The 14,026-nt window shown below is 38.5% G+C and overlaps 1 pseudogene; it reads right to left on the minus strand.

Moving 5' to 3' along the window:
* Positions 1 to 2: 2 nt before the first annotated feature.
* Positions 3 to 13,566, minus strand: LOC109071324 (annotated as a pseudogene).
* Between the last annotated feature and the right edge of the window lie 460 nt (positions 13,567 to 14,026).

The following is a 14,026-nucleotide window of genomic DNA, read 5'->3' on the forward strand; positions in this document are numbered from 1 at the left end:
GTTGTAAATGTTAAACATTTATTTTAAAACCACAATTTTTCTTAAATAGCACAACATACAGTAAACATGCAATGTACATACATCAAAACGTAATCATACCTTTCTGTGTAAATGTTGAGGCTTTATATAATAAAATATTATAAATAAAATAAGTACACAATTTAAAAAATGTTCAGGATATTCTTCTCTTCTCTTCTACTATCAAACATCAGTCTTTAGTAGCTCTAGGACAGGAATCAAGATATAAGAGTAGATAATAATAGTAGGCCTACATCCATTAACAGCTTAAGTTTATGTTTCAAGGGTCACTGATGTCTGTCTCTTCATTTACTTACCTCTATAATCTCATATATCCACTCTAAAAACTCAGCCACTTTGGTATAAACTCCTGGATGGTTTGGCTCAGCACAGCCTGTTCCCCAGCTAACAACACCAACCAGCCTCCAGACATTCTCATCCTGGCAAACCAGAGGACCTCCACTGTCCCCCTAAGAAAATGAAGATTCATGATCATGACTACGTCTTCTCACAAATTTATTATATACATGTCATATATTAAAAAAAAAAAAAAAAAAAACACTGAGAAGCATGAAGCTCACCTGACATGCATCTACTTTTCCTTCTGTATATCCTGCACAGAGCATTCGAGGGGTGATCTCTCCATTGTACATGCAAGAACTATTGCATTTCTTTGTGCTTATTAAAGGAACTGGTGCTTCTTTGAGAATCTCTGGTATATGAACTAAAAAAAAAATGATTTGATAATTCACTTTTACATACAGTACGATGCCTTTTGACAGCTTTTAGCACTCCTAAAACATACAAGAACTTTAATATACATGCATTTAAATACGCATTTGTAGAAAAACAGTACCATCATCTGGCTGTGTATATCCCCAACCAGAGATCCAGCACTGGGTTCCTCCTGGTAGATCATAATCATACTGAGGTAGACACACAGGTCTGATGGTGTCTGGGTGTGAAAAGTAAGTTTAAAACCTGAAATAACTCATAGTCTAGATATTACATGCTACACACAGTGACACATTTACTGATTATTGGTTACCTGAGAAATTCAAAGGAGCTCTTAATTTCACCAAAGCGATATCATTGTCATGAGTCCTGTGGTTGTAATTCTTGTTGTAGATTATTTTCTCCACAGCTAAGCCTTGGTATTGAGCCAGTTTAGCCGAATTGCTGGTTACAAAACCAGCATAAACCACCCAACTGGACACTTGAGGTAGCCTGTAGCTTCAATAAGCAAGCAAATCAGATGATATACATATTTAATCGACTTATAATAAATTCCTTTACAGACCAATGTGTAACAGTTGGAAACTCTAGTGACATTATGTATTATATTGCAGTGCCTGTCATCTTTTTAATCCTGGACCTTTTGTATTCAACACCCCACATTCACTACTGTCAACAACTACACAGTTACAGTGGTGGGTAAGTCTCACAAAAACATGTCCTTTCAGGGTTTATAAAGTGTTTTTCAAATATATGGTGTTGTGCTGAAAATTTTACTCACTCTTGGGCCATGCAAGATATGTAGATGAGTTTGTTTCTTCATTGGAACAGTTCTGGGGAAATTTAGCATTGAGTCACTTGCTTAGAATTGGATGACATGCAATGAAAGGAAGTCATCAGAATGTAAACAGCTGATAAAAACATCACAATAATAGTAATTCACATTACTCAAGTCCATTAATTAATGTGACATAACAAATCCATCATTGAGGTGCTTTTAACTTCTACTCATTGCTTTCGGCTAAAATACAAGTCCTCTATCCATAATATTACTTTCTCCAGGGAAAACGTTGGCGGTTTAAATCTTTTAAAGTTCAAATGCCTTGATGGATTTATTACAAACAAGCAGCTTTCACTTCACAAAACCTTAATTGATGAACTGGATTTGTGTGGATTATCGTGATGTTTTTATCAGCAGTTTGAACTCTCATTCTGACGGCACCCATTCGGTGCAGAGGATCCATTGGTGAGCAAGTGATGTAATGCTAAATTTCTACACATCTTTTCCGATAAGGAAACAAATTCATTTACATTTAGTCATTTAGCAGACGCTTTTATCCAAATACACACAGCCAAGTATGGTGACCCATACTCAGAATTCGTGCTCTGCATTTAACCCATCCAAAGTGCACACACACAGCAGTGAACACACACCCGGAGCAGTGGGCAGCCATTTATGCTGCGGCACCCGAGGAGTTGGGGTTGCGGTGCCTTGCTCAAGGGCACCTCAGTCATGGTATTGCCAGCCTGAGACTCGAACTCACAACCTTAGGGTTAGGAGTCAAACTCTCTAACCACTAGGCCACGACTTCCCCACAAATGAGGGGATTATAAATGAGGACAATGGACAATGAAATCAATAAAAATCAACAAAAGAGCAATGATATGCAAGTGCTATAAGTCACAGTTAGCTTAATGTAGTAATATAATAATAATAATATACATGTAATAATAATATTATATCTTGGATGGCCTGTGAGTGAGCAAATTTTCATTTTTGGGGGAGCTATTCCTTTAAACATAATTTACCTGAATATTTTATTCCTCTTCTTATTTTTTAATTTTGATTTTGGAGTTCTGGTTTAGGTTTTTGACATGTTTTGTGAGATTCATCTATTCATAGTTATTGTAAATGCTGAATCTTACTTGTGGACACAGTGAGCAGCTGTAACTATCCATTGGTTGGTGATGATGGATCCTCCACAGATGTGGCGGTTACTGTAATAGAGACTCACTTGCCAGGGCCATCTGCCAAGAGTGGCTTCCACTCCTCCAACAATCCTATGTAACTTTGCTCTGGTCCCGCACTCTACAAAGCAAACAACGAGCGCTCTGCCTCAGACAGATTTCAGATTATTTCAGACTTACAGGTACATATTAAGTAAGCTTAGACTCACCAAAACATTTAAGTGCTATAACCTTTCCTGTACTACAGCTTCCCCTATAAAAAAAAAAAAAACATGTGACAGGTGTAGTTCTGGAAGCTCATGTAAATTAAAATTATTTGTATTGATCTTAAATACCTGAAACGCCATAAACTCTCCAAATTGCTTTGGTGTTCTGAGGTGATTTGAACAAATCCATCTGTGTAGTTTGGCCCAATATCAGTCAGATTCACTCCTTTGTGCTTTGATAACCTGAAAGGAGATATTATTTGACTAATCTCACCACTTGCAACATTGTTTTGTTAATATAGTTTATCTAAAAGTAGAGTTTCAACATCATTCTCATATCCTTCAAAAACAAATTTCTCGCTGTTGACTGTAGCTGTCAGATCATGCACTACTTTACCACAATAGAATTTAAAAAAAGTAGTTCCTACTGAGAAAGAGCTCGCAGGCTACAACATTGACATAGCAGCCCTCAGTGAAACACGCCTCCCTGACGAAGGATCTCTCACTGAAGTTACCAGTGGATATACGTTCTTCTGGTTAGGAAAAGCCCAAAATGAAGATAGGATCCATGGCGTTGGATTGGCCATCAAGAACAGCCTGCTAAAGAACCTTCCTGACCTCCCTTTGGGAATCAACGAGAGGCTCATGAAGATCCGCCTACCCTACCATCCGAGACGTCCTTGTCACAAGGGCCATGAGGTTGAGCAGACTGCTGGATGGACCACAGTCTAATTAGAGCTATACTCCAGCTGCACATTGTCCCTCACCACCCAAGGCGTGCTAAGGTCATACACTCAGCATTCAACATTCTCAGACTCCAAGATCCTTCCTACCTTCACAAGTTTCAGTCCACGCTGGATGAAAAGCTGTCTGCCAATGGACCACTAACTGGAAATCCATTATGCTCAACAGATTATTGACATCAGTCTATGAACAGAACCTGCCTGAGTCACAGTGTGGCTTCTGCCCAGATCGCAGCACCATTGACATGATCTTCACTGTGAGACAGGTGCAGGAGAAGTGCCTAGAACAGAACATGATTCTCTATATGATTTTCATCAATCTGACCAAGGCATTTGACATGGTCAACAGAGACGCCCTGTGGGTCAAACTCAGGAAACTCGGCTGCCCAGCAAATTTCACCAAACTGATCCAGCTGTTTCACATCGACATGACAGGAGAAGTCTTGTCAGGTGGAGAGCCAATCGATCAGTTAGGAATCTCCAATGGCGTAAAGCAAGGTTGTGTCCTCTTCAATCTGTTTTTCACCCAAGTGCTGCTACATGCTGTGAGAGACCTGAACCTGGGTGTGTACATCAGGTACCGTCTCGACGGCTCACTGTTCAACCTTTGCCGCCTGGCCGCCAAACAAAGACACTGGAGAGGCTCTTCACAGAAGCTCTCTTTGCAGACAACTGTGTTTTCATGGCACATCGAGAGAATCATCTACAGACCATCGTAGACAGATTCTCAGAATCAGAATCAGAATCAGAATCAAAAAGAACTTTATTGCCAAGTATGCTTGCACATACAAGGAATTTGTTTTAGTGACATAAGCTTCCAGTACACAGAGACAACAACAACACACAGACAAAAAAAAAAGAAAAAAGAAAAAAAAGGAAATATAAATAAACAAATATTGCAAATAAATTAAAAAAAAAATGTATGAACAGGTGTGCTATAGATGATAAAATGGAATAGAATAGAGTGAGATGCAGGGATATACTAGGATGGAGGTGGTAACAAATAAATATAAGGAAATTCTCCATAGCAACAAAGCTGTTTGGCTTAACTATCAGCCTCAGCAAGACAGAAGTTCTATACCAGCCTGTACCAGCAGACCAGCAATGCATCACCATCGATCGCACCCATCTCTCAAATGTTACCACCTTCAAGTACCTGTGCAGCACAATCTCCAGCGATGGATCCCTGGTCCAGGAGATCAATACCAGAGTCTAAAAGGCCAGTCAAGCTCTTGGGAGACTGTGCTCCAAAGTTCTACATCACAGCAGCCTTCGCCTCTCCACAAAGCTTAAAGTATACGGAGCAGTAGTCCTCTCCTTACTTCTGTATGGCTGCGAAACATGGACACTCTACCGGAGACATATCAAACAGCTGGAGCAGTTCCACCATTGCTCCCTCCGGTCAATCATGAAGATCGGCTGGCAGGACAAAGTCACCAACCAAGATGTCCTGGACAGAGCTGGCTCAACAAGCATTGAATCCATAATTCTAAAAATGCAGCTCCGATGGTTTTGCCACATCATCCGCATGGACCCGCAGAGGATGCCAAAGCAGGTGTTCTTTTGAGAGGTGTTCATTCTCGACCCCTGAGAGACTACCTGATTGACTGTGTTTTTTTCATCCTTTTTGGAGATTGACAGTATTTTTCACTTTTCATTTTATGGAAAAAGCTGTTTTTGGAAATGGCTCCATGATTCTGCAAAATATCTCAACAGAGGAAACCTAACAGGAGAGTTGACAGAACTTTAATTAGTGGGTGAACTATCGCTTTAATATTCCTTGAAGTGTCTGTATGCTGCACGCGTCACGTTTTGAATTAGAAGCGAACATGACTTCAAAGTACATTTCAACACTGCTGTCACTCTATGAATGGTTGACCTACAGAAAGCAGCCACAGCTGGTAGTCAAGTGAAAGGTGCTGAGAGCTGCAAGTGTGTGTGTGTGATTCAGCTGTCAACATGCTCACCTCAGATAGCCCAGCTGTCGACATACAAGCGTTCCCAGAGAAGAGTTCCACCGCTCGTAACATACAGGCAGCCACGTCAGGAGCTTCTCCAGCTGGATCTCCAGAAGAGAGTTCTCAGCACTGATCCTATAAAACACTGAGCCCCATTCAGTCAAAATCACTCCTAAAACAACATACTGTAGCACAGTGGACAGGACTGCGGGTTATATGATATTTTACCTGAATTTGTTTAGAGGCTATATTTCAAATAAAAGCATTTGTTGATATGTTGACAATTGCAGGTACAAATCAGTCTAGTTTGTTACAAAAGACACTGTAATGGGGGAATTCTTAATCTGGTCTTTGCAACACGTTCTCACTCCCAGCTTGTCACATATTGATGCTTGGTCAGGACCACTTGGCATCACTTTTAGGGTGTATTCACACCTGTCTTGTTTGGTTCAGTTGAATCGAACTCAAGTTCGCTTCCCCCTTTGGTGCGATCTTTTGGGCAGGTGTGAATACAACAGTTGCACTCGGGTGTGCACCAAACAACTGTACCGAGCATAGATATGTATATCTATGGTACCGAGACCCAGCTGAAGAGGTGGTCTCAGTCCGCTTGCAAACAAATTCTGGTATGGTTGAATGGATGTCCTTAGCACACGTGTTTTTTGTTTACAATTTCTGGTTCCCCTGCAAAAAGAGAAGTGTGAAAGCGAACCACACCAAAAAAACAAAAACAAAAAAAACATTTTATTTGGTCCGGACCAAAGCAAGTGAACTAGCGGACTTTCCTGGTGTGAATACACCACACAAAGGTTCCCCCTTTTAGCATCATTTTGCAACGTACAGGGTCCTCCACTGCTTTAAATAAGAAACCCTTGACGTCAATATGCCTATGCGAAAGGTACTGGGAATTTTATCAACATAATTAAATTATATATTGGGTAATAATATTGCCATTATTGCATATAGTTGGGGTGTGATTTTTAAATGTAAACAGTCACAACAGTTTTATTTACATTACACTTTTTACACATTTATGAGCACTTAACCAAAGACTATCCACCTTTTTCTTGTCGTAAAAATGGGCGTGGCCATTTGTAAATTCTATGGGTCTGGCTTCCGTTCTCATCTGCGTCCAAACACAGTTCTTTTTGCTGCTTGATATTGAAAGTTGGTGTGTCTTATCATATTATTTTAATGTATTATCTTAATTATGAACACACTGGTTTGTAGTGCAGTTTTACTGTTTACTGCACGTTGTTATTCTCCTAATGGACTGGAAGTCTCACTCATAGGTTTACTTCTGCACTGAAGAAAAAGGTGGATAGAACACCCAAGACATGTCACTAGTATAGTTTTGATTGAGGGAAAATGCAACGATAAATAGTTCAAATAAATAAATAAAAAATAAAACTTAAATAGTTTTAGTTTTCATTTAAATAAAACTTAAATAGTTCTGTCCAGGCTAGACTATTGTAACGCTCTCTTGGCAGGTCTTCCAGCCAGTTCTATCAAACCTTTACAATTAATCCAGAACGCGGCAGCAAGATTAATTTTTAATGAGCCGAAAAGAATACACGTCACACCTCTGTTTATCAATGTGCACTGGCTACCAATAGCTGCTCGCATAAAATTCAAGGCATTGATGTTTGCATACAAAACCACCACTGGCTCTGCACCCCTTTACCTAAATTCATTACTTCAGACTTATGTGCCCTCTAGAAGCTTGCGTTCTGCAAGTGAACATCGCTTGATTGTGCCATCTCAAAGAAGCACAAAGTCACTTTTAACGACTTTTAAATTAAATGTTCCCTCCTGGTGGAATGACCTGCCCAACTCAATCCGAGCAGCTGAGTCCTTAGCCATCTTCAAGAATCGGCTTAAAACACATCTCTTCCATATTTATTTGACCCTCTAACTTTTGCTCTCACTATTCTAATTCTATTAAAAAAAAAAAAAAAAAGAAAAAAAAAATCTAACTACCTTTCTAATCTTTTTATATTTTATCTATTTTCTTTTCATTTATTATACAATTATCTAAAAAAAGACCTCTAACACTAGCTTGCTCTATTCTTTTTCTATTCGATCTGTTTTCTTTTTATTTATTATATTATTTAAAAGCTCTTGCTACGTATATTGTGTTTAGGCTAACTGAGAGTTGTTATAGCACTTATATATCATTGCTCTTTTGTTGTTTTTGATTGCTTCCATTGTCCTCATTTGTAAGTCGCTTTGGATAAAAGCGTCTGCTAAATGACTAAATGTAAATGTAAATATGGCTGCTCAATCGCAGGAAGCCCCGCCTTCTGAATGAAAGAGCCAATTGCTAACTGGTGAAGTCAGCACATCACTGCAACTGAGAAGTCCCGGTTGCTATAGAAACAGTCAGCATTTTGAGACATTTTAGGACTGCGCATGCACACTGGCTGATCTTAGCCTGAAAAATAAGCTTTTTATAACGCTATATTTGTGGAAAAGAAACAACATTTATGACACAGATGTTGTCAGATTTCTTTGGTGATTTCAAATATGAAATTTAATTGTAATCGTTTAGGAAATTTAAAGAACTTGATGTTTCCCCATTCAAAGAGATAGGAGTTGTACTTGCATGCCAAAGAGGCGTTTCAAAGATGGCCGCCAAGTGACATGACTTGTCTTAAAGGAGCCATGTGTAATGTCTGGCAAAAAAATCAAGTCATACTCCACATTCCATACCAGATGGGGGCAGTATGCCTCAATAAAGTGAATTGGTCTACTCTAGAGTAACAAACGAGAAACGGCATAGTCTCTATGCTCCGCCCCTACCTTCACGACAACCCTAGAGCCATAGCCGAAGCCTAAAGGACGTTTTGCCTAAAGAGGAACGTTGGGTGATGTCAAGTGATTTTGAAACATGACATCTTCAAGCTACTCCCATTCACCTTTACCAGTGAATATGTTCATATTCGTTTTGTTCGTATTACATTTTGAGTTTTATATACATATTATTTGAATTAAATTAATTTGACAGACAGCATTCTGTCAACATTATTGGTCAACATCAGACAGCTGATGTTGACCAAGCTAGCGCCAACCAACGTAACCAGAGCTGCCAACTCTCAAGCATTCACCGTGAGACACACGCAATTGACTCTTTTCACACGCTTTCAAAAACTTGACCGCTCTGAATATAGTGAGTGAGTGCGCGCGCGGCCGGGGCGCTCTCTCGCTCTCTCTCTCTCGGGTTCATTATCATCGAAGACATTTCAAGCTTCTTAGGTAATGTTACATTTTAGCATCAGCTTGGTAGAGACGGGCTTTGGTAGATAACAGGTGAAAACCGGATCGGATCTGTGGGTAAGTTATAGCTAGCTAACTATCAAACGCAGCTACGGTTAGCCATCGCTAACATTAGCACGTTTATCGAACATCCTTCGATACATTTCTATGTTATAACTTCCCGAAAAAAATACGCAAACATATAAAACAAACTTATAGCGAAATACTAACAGCATCTTACTTACCAATCCAAAAGAAATGTTGCAAGTTCCGAGTCGAACCTCATTTCTTTCAAGTCCATCAGTTGTCTCCAGCGATGGAAAGCAGTGCCGATGTTTACTCTGTTTCGGCTCCTTTTCTTATCGGATTTGATTTGTGATTCCGAGCGCGGTTATTTCCCTGTAGCGGGTGGTGGTGGTAGGTGTCTCTTGCCAAGGGCTTCTGCCATCCTTCCGCTCTCTTCCCTGAACTGAAATGAAGTAGTGGGCTGTACCTTCCACACGACTGACATCAGGTTCAAGTACGCCCACAAGCCGTGCGAGTTATTAGTGTATTGCAGGTTGGCTGGTGGTAATGTTGCCCGCATACCGCCTCCCATGGCCGAAACTGGTATTACGACACCTGTCGGGCCGTGGCTAGTAATGCTAATGCTAATTAAGGTTGATATCTCTGCAGCACTATAACTTGACATTTTTTTAATGACATCATCGCCCTTATTTCTTCTCATTCTTTTGATGCGTGTAGGTCATTTTTTGGCTATTTTTACCTCAATTTTTACACATGGCACCTTTAAAGGGACTTTGACTCAACCCAACCCAACCCCTGCCCCTAAACCTACCATTTGTCAGTAAAACACAATAGCCTATATAACAGGCAGATACGACTACTGTCATAATTTATTTAAAAACTATTAATATTCCAAGTCTTCTGAGGCAAAATGATTGATTTGTGAGGAATAGATGTGATCGCGTCCATCCGCTGTAAAGCTTATTCTGCTGCACTGCAGTCTGTGCTCAAAATTTAAAAATTCCGCCAGAAGAAGCCTTATGTCAGCCTTGGTTGTGAAATGCTATTGGCCCTTGTGTGTCTCGTGACTGATTGCGTCATGCGGGGTCATTTTCAGCGATTAAAACCTTGTTTTACTATCTTCTTTGCATAATGACACTGTATGGCTTCAGAAGATTTGGAATGCAACACTTGTTTGTTTTGCTTTTGTGAGAATGTGTTGTTCATTTTAACAAACTGTCCTAATGAACTGATTCACTAGAAAAATCAATTTTTCCAGTGCTCGCTAAGTAACCATTTAAGAAGAAGTGATTGCCTAAGATTAATCAGACTTTTCAGGGTTTTTTTTATGAAGGAGAGAACAATTTAGGATGAACGATTCACTATAATAAATCCAATTCCATGACTGTATGGGAGTATTCGTTTAAGACGAACAGATTCACTAGAATGAATCAGACTTTCAAACGGTAACTTAAATATGAGAGAAAAGACAGCCCGATCTCACAGCAATTCGTACATATTTTACGAGGTGGCTAATTCGTACGAATTCGTACGACCACACTCGTACAAATTCATACGATTTTTGCCAAATCGTACGTATTTTACGAGTTGCACCATTCGTATGAATTTGTACGAATGACCTACACCTAACCCCGCCCCTAAACTTAACCGTTCCTGGGGTCTAGCCAAATCGTATGAAATCGTACGAGTGAGGTCGTACGAATTCGTACGAATTAGCCACCTCGTAAAATATGTACGAATTGGCATGAGATAGCGTTGGAAAAGACTGTTCAGGTGTGTATGTTTGATTATTCCATGAGCTCTGACATTAAAATTAGCAGTATATCTACCTTGAAAAAACTACTGTCACACTACTGAAAAATGTAGTCCACTTTATTTCACTTAATTTCTACTTCCTCTCCCTTTAGTTTGCTTCTCTTGTTTATGTGTTTGTTACAGCTTTCGTTGGTCATTGTTTATGTCACTTTGTTTAAAGTGCCAGTGAGTTTGGATGAATGTCCACTGTGCTGTTTACCTGCTGGCTCTGTTGTTTTCACAGAATGTGCAAATAAAGGGACAAATACCTTTTCTGGGGTCTGCCAAAGAGATGTCCTCAGTTACATTGCAGAAGGACGTGTCTTTAGTGTCTCCTAGGCTCGCAGGGCTCTGTGCTGAGTTTGGCCTTAACAAAATTTTCACTGTGAGACATTAAAGACATTATTTTGAGTGCTCTGTGTTTCTACATTTTAAGTGCACAAATTTAACCTTTTAAACTTTTGAATTATTTGAATTCTTACCTATGAACCAAACTCCAATGACAACACCTCCCAGCAGACAAAGTGCACAAAGAGCTGCAAACACTTTCACCAATTTATGGGCAGACACTTTGCCAGACACTAAACAAAATAATAATAGTTGTTCAACAAATATCTAAAAAGCAATTCAGTTATATATGATTTTTCAAGTGAAGCTTATAAAGAAGAATAATACTGAAATGTATCTACAGTATAATATAATATATATACTGTATATAAAATAGTATAAACATTATAAATATATTTTAATGACCTTTGCAAATGCTTTTAAAGGAACAGATGTCTCCTCAGGTGTGTTACTGTTATAAAAGACTTGCCTGGATGGAGAAACGGTAGCTCTCTGATCCAGGTGGGATTATTCTGGCCCGTCTCAATCCTGTCCACCTGCAGATGTTCTGGATGGAAAGACTGTCTGACCACCACAGGATTCTCAATCACTGCCATGGCTTCTCTACTGAGACTCTGTAATAGAACCACTGATATGACCAAATATTAATAAGCCCTGATAAAAGAGATCTGATCACTGTTCTATCTATATATCTACATATATATATTATAGATAAGTGGATCTGATGTACTGTTCTGATGTCATGTAAATGGATGTATATTGACTTCAGTGTTCCTGTTTGTACTGTTTATTTATGCAAACAAACATACTTTGTCAACATTTTTATAGCAAACACAATACGATTAAAAATGCATTGCCAATTACTGACAGACTATATATTTGTGACAAATTGTAGGAGGTTGTAAGTCATGTAATAATTTATAATTAGATAATGTGTACTATATCATACTACACTTTAGAAAATCGAACACAGCTAGCAAGGAGCACAACACTGGTAAATGTGTTTTGTTGTGAATATCCTTTTGCTGATCTAGTGATCTTGTACACAGCAATAACAAAGTTTGAGCTATCAAATTGTCACGTATTACTGTAAAAAGAAAAGTAGCAGTGTTGTGATACTCTATGTGATGAGTTGATTTTAGAAATACTACTTCCTTTGTTTACATGCTTTGTTAACATATATACAATAAAAAAAAATTGTCAAGTTAAATAATATTATAGTTTGTCACTAAAGATCTGAAATTATCCTGTAAAAGAAATCATGCTCATTTCAATGTAAATGAAGAATTTATAAAGCACAAACAGAATCATTCAAGCATTAAATTCTCATATAAACTGAAAATATAATGCAGACATTGTCTTAATCTGTACTGCTAACAAAAGAAGCATATTATTAGATATGCTTCTGGATTTAAGCATAATGGGAGAAACTCACCATGTTCTGGTTGTTTGGATCCAGGGGTTTCCTGGCGGCAGCTGCTCAAACTCTCTCTCATCCACTCACCTCCATCACAGCAGAGATGCTGCACACCAGCGCGAGCAGAATGTAACTCTGGATTTTCACTTCACAAAGAGACAATGAGGTCAGCAGTGGAGCAAAGAATGAACCCGTTGTTTTACCAAGGGGGTCATGGGGCCTATCCTGACTGCCTGAACAGCCCTTTAGGGCCAAACACCTCCAAAGATATCCACCTGTCACTGATAGGATACAGGCTGCGTAGCACCACCTTCACCTGTGACAGTAGAGTCCACTATGCTGCATAACTTATTACCTGACAGTTCGCAGCTTCTGAGGAAAAAAATACTGTTGTAATTACAGTATTTGAAAAGTCTCATGTGTCAGGAATCTCACACTGATAGAAAGCACGTGCTGTATAAAAAAGTAACATTTGGTGCCTCTGCATTGGAGGTCTGTCTCAGTTATCAATATTAATACAATATTAATGCTTTGACAGAAATCATCCTCCCTTAATGAAAGGGTTTTTAAATTATTTTTAACAAATATAAAATAGGTATGCACATCCAATACCCAAACTTAGGCTCAGGTGTAGGACAAAAACAAAAAGATAGATGTCTACACACTGAGATTCAAAAAAGTTTTCCAACTCAGGAACTGTTTGACACCTCTGACTTAGAAAGTAGACAGTGACCTCTCGTGGTGAGTAAGATATACTGCATGAGCAAATATAATACTGCTGAAGTTCAAAATAAATAAATAAATAAAAACTCCCAGTGCGCTTTGGATAAGGGATATTTTAACTCATAAAAATCATTCAAGGCCAAGGTCAATATAAAAATGGTTTATTTTTTCCATCCAACTACAGGGTCATTTAAGAGCCATCTTGGTTTCTTTTATTTTCTTCTTTTACCTAAATTATTAACAGTTATGCACACATTAAATGCTCCATATTTAACATAATATTCAGGAACAGGAATTAGGAAAGGTTTAAGTTATAGCTGAGCGAATAACCTGATTAAAGCCTTGTGGTAGAACACCAAAAACACAGTCCACATGTAAATCTAGAATAATTTCGTACAGTAGTGTAACATATACTGTACTGTAGTATTTTCTAAACAGTAGAGAGCTGTCATTCCTGGTTTATAAAGAACTTTTACAAGAGAAAACATTGAAAACACTGATGAAACTTTGGTAAGAAGAACTCTGTGAGCAGTTTTGAAAAAGTGACCTGAGAAATGGGTCACAGCAATTGTGTGTGTGTGTGTGTGTGTATACACACACACTTATATTGTGTGTGTGTGTGTGTTATATATATATATATATATATATATAAATTATTTATTTATTTATTTTTCAATAAGAAAATAAAAGATTTTGAGGGCCATTTTGTCTTGACTTTTTCCAATTCATTACATTTGACTATCTGTGTGATGATAATCTATAAGTATAAAAAGGCCTGTCCCAAAGCTATCTTGATAAATAAAACAATGTATGTGCATCATATTATAATTATAC

This window comes from Cyprinus carpio, chromosome B15 (assembly GCF_018340385.1).
Source record: "Cyprinus carpio isolate SPL01 chromosome B15, ASM1834038v1, whole genome shotgun sequence".
Classification (NCBI taxonomy): domain Eukaryota; kingdom Metazoa; phylum Chordata; class Actinopteri; order Cypriniformes; family Cyprinidae; genus Cyprinus; species Cyprinus carpio.